We start from the raw sequence: 11694 nt of genomic DNA, 5'->3' as shown, positions 1-11694 counted from the left end.
CATTCATCAACTTCAACCAAATTCATTTCACTTCCAATTCCCATATGCATTTCATCACAACCATAACTAGAATATAACATGAATTCAACACATTATGGCTATACAATTCATACATACACACGGCTACACATCATATTCCAAACCCACTTTACAAACTTCCATTTTTCCATACAATCAACACATTTTTATATGCTACAACACAAACAAGACTTTATAACACAAGAATAAGGAATAAATTCTCACCTTTTCCTCAAGTCTTCTTCACTTGAACTTGTGTTCACTTTGATGAAATAAGGTCTCCTTTCTCACTTTAGTAGGAATACAACAAGAACAAAATTTTAGAAGCAAGATTTTTGGTGGCAAATTTTCTATGGCCAAGCCGAACCCTCCCCTTTTTTTCTCTTGTTTTTGCTTTGTTCTTTCATGAATCTTCTAAGAGATGAAGATGATATAATATATGATATATACACTATGGTCCCTTAGTTAATTTTTACACATGGAAAAATTAATAAAACATGGGCTAGGGCCACTAAGTTGGCCCGCCACCCTTCATCATTGGGCCTAATTTTTCTTTCAATTATTTGGGCCCAATGGATTATAATTCCCGTTTTGTAATTCCCGAAACTAATTTTCGAAATCCCAAATTTGCCCTTAGCGTTCCTCGACACTTCCATATTAATATTCTTTCATAACAATTCAAGGGTTACATAAATTCAATTATGACCTTATTTCATACAAGTCCAAATTATTTCCAATTTTCCAAAGGTGTGAAAACACGGGATATAACACGTTCCTCGGCACTAACTTATATGGATCGGGTCATACGTTCCTCGGCACTAACTTATATGGATCGGGCCGTACGTTCCTCGGCACTAACTTATATGGATCGGGCCGTAGGTTCCTCGGCACTAATATTTATGGATCGGTCCATACATTCCACGACACTATCTTAAATGAATCTGGTCGTAAGTTCCTCGGTACTTACTTATATGGATCGGGTCGTACGTTCCTCGGCACTAACTTATATGGATCGGGCCGTAGGTTCCTCGGCACTAATATTTATGGATCGGGCCATACATTCCTCGGCACTATCTTATATGAATCGGGTCGTACGTTCCTCGGCCCTAACTTATATGGATCGGCCCGAACGTTCCTCGGTGCTAACTTATATAGATCGGGTTGTGCTTTCCTCGGCACTAACTTATATGGATTGGCCCGTACGTTCCTCGGCGCTAACTTATATAGATCGGGTCGTGCTTTCCTCGGCACTAACTTGTATGGATCGGCCCGTACGTTCCTCGGCACTAACTTATATAGATCGGGCCGTATGTTCCTCGGCACTAACATTTATGGATCGGTCCGTACGTTCCTCGGCACTAACTTGTATGGATCAGGCCGTCCGTTCCTCGGCACTAACTTATATGGATCGGGCCGTATGTTCCTCGGCATTAACTTATTGGATCGAGCCGTACGTTCCTCGACATTAACTTATATGTATCGGGTCGTTCGTTCCTCGGCACTAACTTATATGGATCGGGCCGTAGGTTCCTCGGCACTAATATTTATGGATCGGGCCATACGTTCCTCGGCACTATCTTATATGAATCGGGTCGTACGTTCCTCGGCACTCACATATATGGATCGGGTCGTATGTTCCTCAGCACTAACATTTGTGGATCGGCTTGTATATTCCTCAGCACTAACATTTATGGATCGGGTCGTATGTTCCTCGACACTAACATTTATGGATCGGGCCATACGTTCCCCGGCACTAACTTATGTGGATCGGGCCGTACGTTCCTCGGCACTAACTTATATGGATCGGTCCGTACGTTCCTCAGCACTAACATTTATGGATCGGGTGGTACGTTCCTCGGCACTAACTTATTGGATCGAGTCGTACGTTCGTCGGCATTAACTTATATGTATCGGGTCGTACGTTCCTCGGCACTAACTTATATGGATCAGGCCGTCGGTTCCTCGACACTAATATTTATGGATCGGGCCATACGTTCCTCGGCACTATCTTATAAGAATCGGGTCGTACGTTCCTCGGCACTTACTTTTATGGATCGGGTCGTATGTTCCTCGACACTAACATTTATGGATCTGGCCGTATGTTCCTCGGCATTAACTTATATGTATCGGGTGGTACGTTCCTCGACCATAACATTTATGGATCGGGCCATACGTTCCCCGGCACTAACTTATGTGGATCGGGTCGTAGGTTCCTCAGCACTAATATTTATGGATCGGTCCATACGTTCCTTGGCACTAACTTTATGGATCGGGTCGTACATTCTTTGGTACTTACTTATATGGATCGGGTCGTACGTTCCAAGACACTAACTTATACGGATCGGGCCGTAGGTTCCTCGGCACTAATATTTATGGATCGGGCCATACGTTCCTCGGCACTATCTTATATGAATCGGGTCGTACGTTCCTCGGCACTTACTTTTATGGATCGGGTCGTATGTTCCTCGGCAATAACATTTATGGATCGGGTTGTACATTCCTCAGCACTAATATTTATGGATCGGGTGGTACGTTCCTCGACAATAACATTTATGGATCGGGCCATACGTTCCCCAGCACTAACTTATGTGGATCAGGCCGTAGGTTCCTCAGTACTAATAGTTATGGATCGGTCCATACATTTGTTATGTCCCGTATTTTTTTATAACGGGAAATCGAGAAATAAAGAAGACTTGTGTGTGTTGAGGAAATATTTGGATTTTGGTGAATATGACTATGTTGGTTATGAAGTCGTTAATGTTAAGACCTCGGGGAAGGCCGAGGGTAAATTTGGAATTTCGGAAATTTGTTTCGGGAATTACAAAACGGGACTTTTAATGAATCGGGCCAAGAAAATTGAATACAAAAATTGAGGCCCAAATGAGTGAAGTGACCGGCCAAGGGAGCAAGTTCAAGCCCATTTTATTAAGGTCATGTGCTATGCCTTATCAAGATCAAAACAAGAAAAATTCAAGAACACCCCACAACAAGGGCTCTCGGCCGAACCTAGAAAAAAAAAATTCTTGGCCTTTGTTTCTAATCCACACACCTAGTCTCTTTTGAATGATTGATGAGTTCGAGGTGCTCTTCGTTGTGGTACAATTAGTTTGACGAAAAGGCGACGTTTGCGGCGAATCGGAATCTTAAGAACAAGGTAAGATTTTTATGTTTTAATGTTATGAAATGGATATATATGTGTTAGTGATTGGATTAGCATGAAGATTGTGGGATGGGGTTGTGTTTGTGCATGGCGTGTGTGTGTGAAAAGGGTGTGTTTGGCCGTGTGCCTTAGAAAGGAAAACAAGTGTGAATTAATTTCGTTTAAGGTTGTTAGTTGTGTCGTCATGGCCTTTATAACGTAAATGAATGTTAGGAGAATTGATTTGGTGTTAGAGAATGATTTCGGACGTTATCGGAAAGTGTATACCTTTGGTATATTTGTGTATATCATAGTATAATTATGATATTAAGGACTTTAAATATGATTTATGGTTGATGATAATGAATTCGGAATGAAACGACGCAAGTTAGAATGTTCGTCGTAACTTTTGGTGTTTTGAATAAAAATTGGAAAGTAATGAACTTTGAATAAGTTTGTATGTGGTTTGGAACTTGTTGGTGGTGTGTTCGAATAATTTTGAATGAGTGAATGAATGGACTAATGTGGAAATAGATTTAGAATTTTGAAGTTTGAATATAGAATTACCAACTTATGTAATAAGGTGCAATTTTGAAGTTAGTGTGGTTTGAGTGTGGGTTGTATTGTGTAATGATGTTTGGGATTGTTGTTGTTGTTGTATTTTGAGCCGAGCCAAGTCTCGGGGATGTTAGATTTATAGGGGAAATGCTGCCGAAATTTCGGTAGCCAAGTATAGCCCCAAAGATGAAAATGCTAACTCCCATGAATAGTAACTGGTAAAAGTGACCATTTGCAGTTTTCGGACGAAACGGGAATCGCGATTTGACGAGCGTAAGGCGCCAACCAGGTATGTAAAGCCTACCTATCCTTCTTTTGGCATGTCCTAGTCATACTAGTTTAAGATCGGAATCTCGGGGGTAACTCTGCTCTTGGAAATTTAGGTTCAAGTTTGGGTACTATTCATCCAGCGCAATTGAACCCTTTTTGTTGCATTTGGTCCAAGGAATGTTCGAATCGTCATAACTTTTGTTGTTGTGTCCGAAACCCTCCGAAACTTTCGTAAATGGCTCTAGGGAGCCTAAGATCTGTGATTTGCGTCCGCCGCCTCAATTTGACTCGAGGTGGGGCCACGAGCCCCGAGGCTCCCCTTATTCGGTTTGTTTGGTTCGTTTGCGTCCGCTATGACCAGTGATTGTTTGTTTATGACTCAATGGTGCGTTTGAAACTTCCTATGCCGTTAGTGAACGTTTTGTACTTTGAATAATGTGAGATTTTCGGAAAATGACCTATAAACAGTTTTTCTCTAAAGATTTGGCAGTTTGGAACTTCGTAACTTTTATACACAAATTTTGTTCAATCTGATTCCTACTCCGAGCCTTCTGGCGTCGGTATATACCTATATGTAAACTATATGTTGAGTCCGGTAAATTATTTTTGATATGCATATGGTTTCTGCACTACTCTGTTCGTGCTGTCTGCTATGATTTCGTTCGTCGGTACCCGGGCCGACTTTGTGATCGTGCGCGTTATAACATATTCGGGAGTCATGATGTGTTACAGTTTCCGAGGCCTCGCCATAGGGCCGGTTACCGTTTATGGAGTTATGATGTGATATGGCATTTGATATGTTCTGATGATGTGATGTGTGTGTGATATGATGTGTCTGGAGACTGTACGGAGATTTGAAAACTTCTGGAGTTATGATGTGTTGTGGCACCAGCGTCAGGGGGTAACCACGTTCCTAAACCCTATACATGATTTGATTGCATTTGTACGTTCGCCTCCCGCACAGGTTTGCTTTGTTTACGTTAACGGTGTGTTTGTTCTTTCTGACTCCAGCTGTGTTTGTGATTTCTGTACCTTCTACTTTACATACTCAGTACTTCTCCCGTACTGACCCCCGTTTCTTCGGGGGCTGTGTTTCATGCCCGCAGGTACAGAAGCTCATTTGGGTGGTCCTCCAGTTTAGGCTACTCATTCTGCTGTGTTGGAGAGCTCCCCTTGATCCGGAGCCTACTTATGGTACATATCTTCTGTTGTATGTGTGTGTTCGGTACATTTGTGGATGTGTGGGTACGGCGGGGCCCTGTCCCGTCATCTGTTCATATGTTCTATTTTGTTTAGAGGCCTGTAGTCAGATTTATGGGTCGTGGGTCCGGTGTGTTGGTATGTGAGTCTGTTTTGCGATCTTAAGCGGCCCGTACGCTACTATGGCCAAGTCGGCCTCTGGGTTTGTATGTGTGTGTGTGCATTTGGGCGATGTACCTTCCGCCCCTTTCTGATGTGTGTGTGTGCATTTGGGCGACGTATATTCCGCCACCTTTCTGATTTTGATTTGACTAATCTGAACGGGCGACCGCTTAAGATAAATGTTCGATAAATGTTTGTGTCTGGCGTCTGTTTCTCATTTCTAGTTCGGATAGCGTATGCTGAGTTTGATTGAGTTTGAATTCGATGATCGGGTTGTGAGTTTGTTTGGGGTGCCTAAGTAGGGCACCAGTCGCGGCCCACGGGGTTGGGTCGTGACAAAAGTGGTATCAGAGCGGTTTGTCCTCGGAATGTCTACAGGCCGTGTCTAGTAGAGTCTTGTTTATCGATGTGTTGTGCACCACATCTATAAACAGGAAGCTACAGGACATCTAGGATGTTGTGTTACCCTTTCTTTGGAATCTTAGATCGTGCGATAGAGCTGTGCTATTAGGGTCATTCTGATCTGACCCGTTGTTGTGTTTGCAGTGATGCCTCCGAAGAAAGCAACGGCGGCCCAGAAGGGCAAGGCGAAGGTGGGAGAGACCAGTCAGGCACAGCGAGCTACTCGGGCTCGTATCTATGATTTGCCTGAGGTTGCACCTCATTCTGAGGGGTCTGCTACACCCCCATTAGTACAGCCTGGAGCAGGACCTTCAGCAGCTCCAGAGGTCCGTGTACCCGCTCCTGAGACTCCAGCTCCTCAGCCAGGGGCGGAGGATAGGACCCTGAGGGAGGCTGTACAGTTGTTGACCACGATAGTAGCGGGACAGGCTCGCAGGCGCGGGCGGAGGGACGATGATGATGAGGACAGACGGGACAGGCTGAGAGTTCGGGAGTTCTTATTATGTGGCCCTCCAGAGTTTTTCGGGTCTAAGCCCGACGAGGACCCCCATGACTTCATTCGGGGGATGCGGCGTGCATTAGACTTGGTCAGGGCTTCAGAGACCGAGTCGGTTGAGCTAGCTTCGCATAGACTTCGGGATGTTGCCGCGCATTGGTATGAGACTTGGGAGCTATCCCGGGGTGAGGGTGCTCCTCCAGCTATGTGGGATCAGTTTGTGACTGCTTTCACCCGCCACTTTCTGCCCCCAGAGTTACGACGGGAGCGAGCTGATCGGTTTTTGCATCTGCAGCAGAGGGGTCGAAGCGTTCGTGAATATAATTTGGAGTTTGATTCCCTGGCCCGATATGCCCCTGCCGTGGTGGCAGATATGACAGATCGGATGCATAGATATGTTATGGGGTTGGATCGTTACCTGATTGACGGCTGTATGGCGGTGTCATTACAGACAGATATGGACATTGCCCGTTTACAGGCCTACGCCCAGGGGATGGAGAACCGGCACCGAGCAGATCGGCCCAACAGAGAGTATGATGGGAGACGGCCCAAGAGGGCCAGATCAGCGGGGTATTCTGGAGATTCTCGGGGCGGGCAGCCTCAGTATCAGTCTAGTGAGTACTTTCCTCCGTCAGGCCGGGACACGCAGTCTGTTAGTAAGAGATTTGATGGCGCAGGACCGTCCAGGGCAGACCAGAGTTCCAGAGCCCCAGGTCCTCAGGCGAGCAGGGGTCCCAGTCAGACTAGGCCACCTATGCCCCCGTGTTCGTATTGTGGAAGATCGCACCCAGGTGAGTGCTTCAGGGTCACAGGGGCCTGTTTTGCTTGCGGCCGCCAGGGCTATATCATGCGGGATTGTCCGTGGGCAGGCGGTTCCGGTAGTGCAGCACCGCCGATGAGATCCGTTGCTGGTTCGTCATCTACCCCTTCGGCCATGCGCTCCACGGGGCGAGGTATGCCAGCACCGGTGGGCCGCGGTAGAGGCCGTGGCGGGGGTTCAGATTCTAGCGGTCCCTCGAACCGCATCTATGCTTTGACTTGTCGGCGGGACCCAGAGGCACCCCCAGATGCAGACCCAGGTATATTACTAACCTTTTTCTGGATGAATATGCACAATGATAGGTCTGTACCTCAGTATTATGCGATATTCTCTTTTTGTGTGTCAGTAAAAGTAGGGTAAGAATCCGAATTAATGAAAATATCCGAGGCAGTTATCTGTACATAAGAGATGGAAAATATATGGAATTTCGGAGGCTAGAACGATAAACCACGCAGCCAGAGATGTTCGCCAGTAAGGTCCGAACAAGTGTGTGAATGTGTACGTGTATGTGTATGTGTGTGTATGATTTCCATTCAGTGCCATGTGGGCTAAGAGCCGAGCCCCGGCAACTAATGTTGTGATAAATAAAAGATAAGCAGTGTGAGTAATTGTAATCTTTGAAGGAGTCGATACGTGAGACGCAAGACAATTTGTGTGATAACGTGGCGGATAAGGTTACGAATAAAGGGAAATTTTCATGAATTATGTCACGACCCAACCCCGTGGGCCGCGACCAGTGCCCGAGCTGGGCACCTATACGTACCCGATACCCCAAATTAGCATATTAACAGAATAATAATATAATAATAATATTAGTGGTCGCTACAGAATTTAGCAGAAAAGCAGACTTGGCACACATAGGCCGATAAGGCCATCACAGAACAGAATATCCCAAACATATGTACAGAACCCACACAGATGTATCCACAGACCTCTACAGACCATATCATAATCATAAGACGGGACAGGGCCCCGTCATACCCTGAACAAAGTACATATCCAGATAGCAGTGACAGACTGTACCAAAAGATGGGCTCTGTAGAAGAGAGCGCCCCAAATAGCAGAAATAGGATCCTAAACGTGTGGATCAGTGAACCTGTCGTCAGTACCTCCGCGGCATGAAAACGCAGCCCCCGAAGAAAGGGGGTCAGTACGAAATATGTACTGAATATGTAAAGCGGAATCACAGAAGTCAAATCATAATGGTTACAGAAAATAAGTACAGAATCCAGAGTGTCAAATGCATATTTCCAAAACAGACAGAATGCGTACAGAAACATATGTCATATCATATCATATCCGGTCCCTGACACGGGACTCGGCAGACAGAATGTGGCCACCCTCCCGACGCTGGTGCCACTATACAGAGGAATCAGAAAAAGGGGCGTGGCCCCGTATCATAAAATGTCATATCAGAATGGCCATAACAGATCAGATCAGAATAGGCGGACATGGCACATCATACTCCACAGACCCATGTACGCGTATACCTGCCCCCTCACATCGGGGCGCGGCGAACAATGCAGAGAATTACGCTTGACAACATATCCTGGCCCGGGCTCAGTGTGGGAAACATTGGGACATCCACGAATGGAGTAGTGAGAGACTAATGCAATTTAAAAATACAATAAATGTTTTCAAAGACTCGATGAAGCGTATCAAAGACAAACAAATCCAATGGGGTCGGACGGAATCATAATAAATGTATTTCGGATATCATAATAAATTACAGAAGTATAACTTTCCCGAAGTCATTCCGAGTGTCAAAATAATTTATAATATTTAACAGAATATTTAAAATAATATTCGTTAAGCGATTAGTAGGGTAATTAAAACATTTCTTTCAAAAATCGCTTAAAAAGGAAGCTTTAACACATTAGGGGCAAAACCGTAAATAGCGGGCCCGCCTTGGGACAAACAAGGCGGCGGGCTCAAATTGTGCCCTCTAAGCATATAGTATCACCTAAAAAGGTTATACAAACATTCTATGACTTTCTGAATAATTTAGAGCAAAATTGCATAATTTCAGAAAAAGCGTATCAAAATGGTTCAATTCTACTGAAGGAAAAACTGAAATTTTGTCTTGCGGATTCCGAGGGCCAAGAGGTCCTTCGAGGCCCGGATCCGACCCTAACACACTAGGGGCATGCCAAGGGAAGAATTGGGGTTGCTTTACATACCTTTCGCGCTCCTTAAGCCTTTCCAAACTCACTTCCCGTTTCGTCGAAAAACTGCAATTGGTCAAGTTTACCAATTGTGAATTATTAATGCCATTATTTCAACTTTAAGCATATTTGGCTACCGAAATTTCGGCAGCACTTCCCCTATACATATGACACCCCGAGAATTCAACTCGGCTATAAATCATCAACAACAACCCAAACGACAACAACAATATCAACAATGAACATTAAAAACACAAATATCCTTCAACTAGTCATTTTTCTCACAAGTTGACATAATCTTCAATTCAACCCAACTTTCAACTAAGATCAATAATTTCATATTCAACAACCATCATGATCATCACCATATAGTTCTAGAAACATTTCATATCGTTTTCCTTAAGATATACACTCGATATACATGATATACAATCTTCCGCCAAAATCATAACTTATGCAAAACATCAAATCTTTGGCATACAACTTCATAACAAATTTCCAACTTCCAAATTCATCAACCATAATCATAATTCACATCTTAACAACTTCATTTCCATAATATCACAAAATTATTCTAAAGTGACATAATCATCTATATTCCAACTTCAACCAAAATTCATTCAACTTTCATTCCCAATATAATTTCCATCATAACCACAACTAGAATGCAACATAAAATTCAACTCATATATGTATACAACATATATACACCCATGGCTACATATATATATACATACCCACTTTGCAAACTTCCTTATTTCCATAATTTCTACTCATTTCCACATACCACAACATAAACAAACCTTCATAACATAAGAAAAAGGAATTGATTCTTACCTTTTTCTACAAACTTCTTCACTTGAACAAGTTGTCAACTTGAAGAAATAAGTGCTCCTTCTTCCAAAACAATTACACCAAGTTGTAGAGGACACTTAATTTAGTAGGAATTCAACAAGAAAATAATTTTAGAGGCAAGATTTTGAGGGGTGATTTTTCTATGGCCAAACCCGAAATGCCCTCTTTTTGTTCTTGTTTTTCTCTTGTTTTTCCTCCTATTCTTTCTCTTGAAAGTTCTATGGAATTTGGATGATTAAGTGGTCTTTTATTCATTTACCACATGACTTAATTCCATGGGCTTGGATCCTTTTTATGGACCATGGCCGAATGGCTCCTCACTTGGGCCTGAATTTGTTTTTCATTTTTTTTGGGCCAACTCGGTTGGTCCCGAGTTGGGCCTAGCCCACTGACCTTTCGACCTTAAAACGTTCATATCTCCTTGTACCGACGTCACCTGGGAACCCACGACCTATGGATGGAAAGCTAATTCAATTATCTACAACTTGTATTTCAAGGTATTTTCGAAATTCCAAACTTACAATACAGTTTTTGCCCCCCAAAGTCAGGTCACCCGAAAACATTTTCTTAAAAATATTCGTTAGGAGGGTTTCCACTTTGATTTGGTCCAAAGGTACTTCATGAGTTGTGTTTAACTTTACATATGTGATTCATATGACTTTTCAGATGTTCCAAAAAAAAATCTCGGTATGTGGGCCCCACCCCAGCAGATGCTCCGAGGTTCAAAAATACGGGATATAACATCCTCCCCCCCTTTAGAACATTCGTCCTCGAATGTTAAATTAATCTCATAGGGTTTGAAAATACTTTGGGGGAGTTCATGTTTACAGACATCACATATGACACACGATTGATATTGGAATAAATTAAAGCAGGGATTTAAGGTTACCTGTGGGTATAGAGAACAAATGAGGATATTTCTTCTTCATTTCCTCTTCGGCCTCCCATGTCATTTCCTCCCTATTATCGTTCCGCCACAGTACCTTAACAGAGGCTACATCTTTATTCCGAAGCCTCCTTACCTGATGATCCAAAATAGATACGGGCTGCTCCTCGTACGATAGTTGCTCCGTCACCTGAATATCATCAGCAGGAAATATTCTAGAAGGGTCACCGACGCATTTACGAAGCATAGAGACATGAAATACCGGATGTACCGCTTCCAAATCAGATGGCAAATCTAGCTCATAGGCGACATTTCCAGTTTTTCGAACAATCTGATAAGGCCCAATATAACGCGGACTGAGCTTACCCTTTCTGCCGAACCGCATCACGCCTTTCATAGGCGATACCTTCAGGAATACCCAATCGCCTACCTGAAACTCCAACGGTCGACGCCGTTTATCCGCGTATGACTTATGTCGACTCTGGGCTGCCAACAGTCGCTCCCGAATAAGTTTTACCTTGTCCACGGCCTGCTGGACCATATCTGGGCCAATCAACTCTGACTCGCCAATATCAAACCAGCCAATCGGCGATCTGCATTTCCTGCCATATAGAGCCTCGTACGGAGCCATCTGGATGCTGGAATGGTAACTGTTATTATATGCAAACTCAATCAATGGCAAGTGATCATCCCAGCTGCCTCTGAAATCAATAACGCAGGCCC

The sequence above is a fragment of the Lycium barbarum genome, unplaced genomic scaffold, assembly GCF_019175385.1.
Source record: "Lycium barbarum isolate Lr01 unplaced genomic scaffold, ASM1917538v2 unchr_scaffold_05, whole genome shotgun sequence".
Taxonomy (NCBI): domain Eukaryota; kingdom Viridiplantae; phylum Streptophyta; class Magnoliopsida; order Solanales; family Solanaceae; genus Lycium; species Lycium barbarum.
This window is presented reverse-complemented; position numbering follows the sequence as displayed.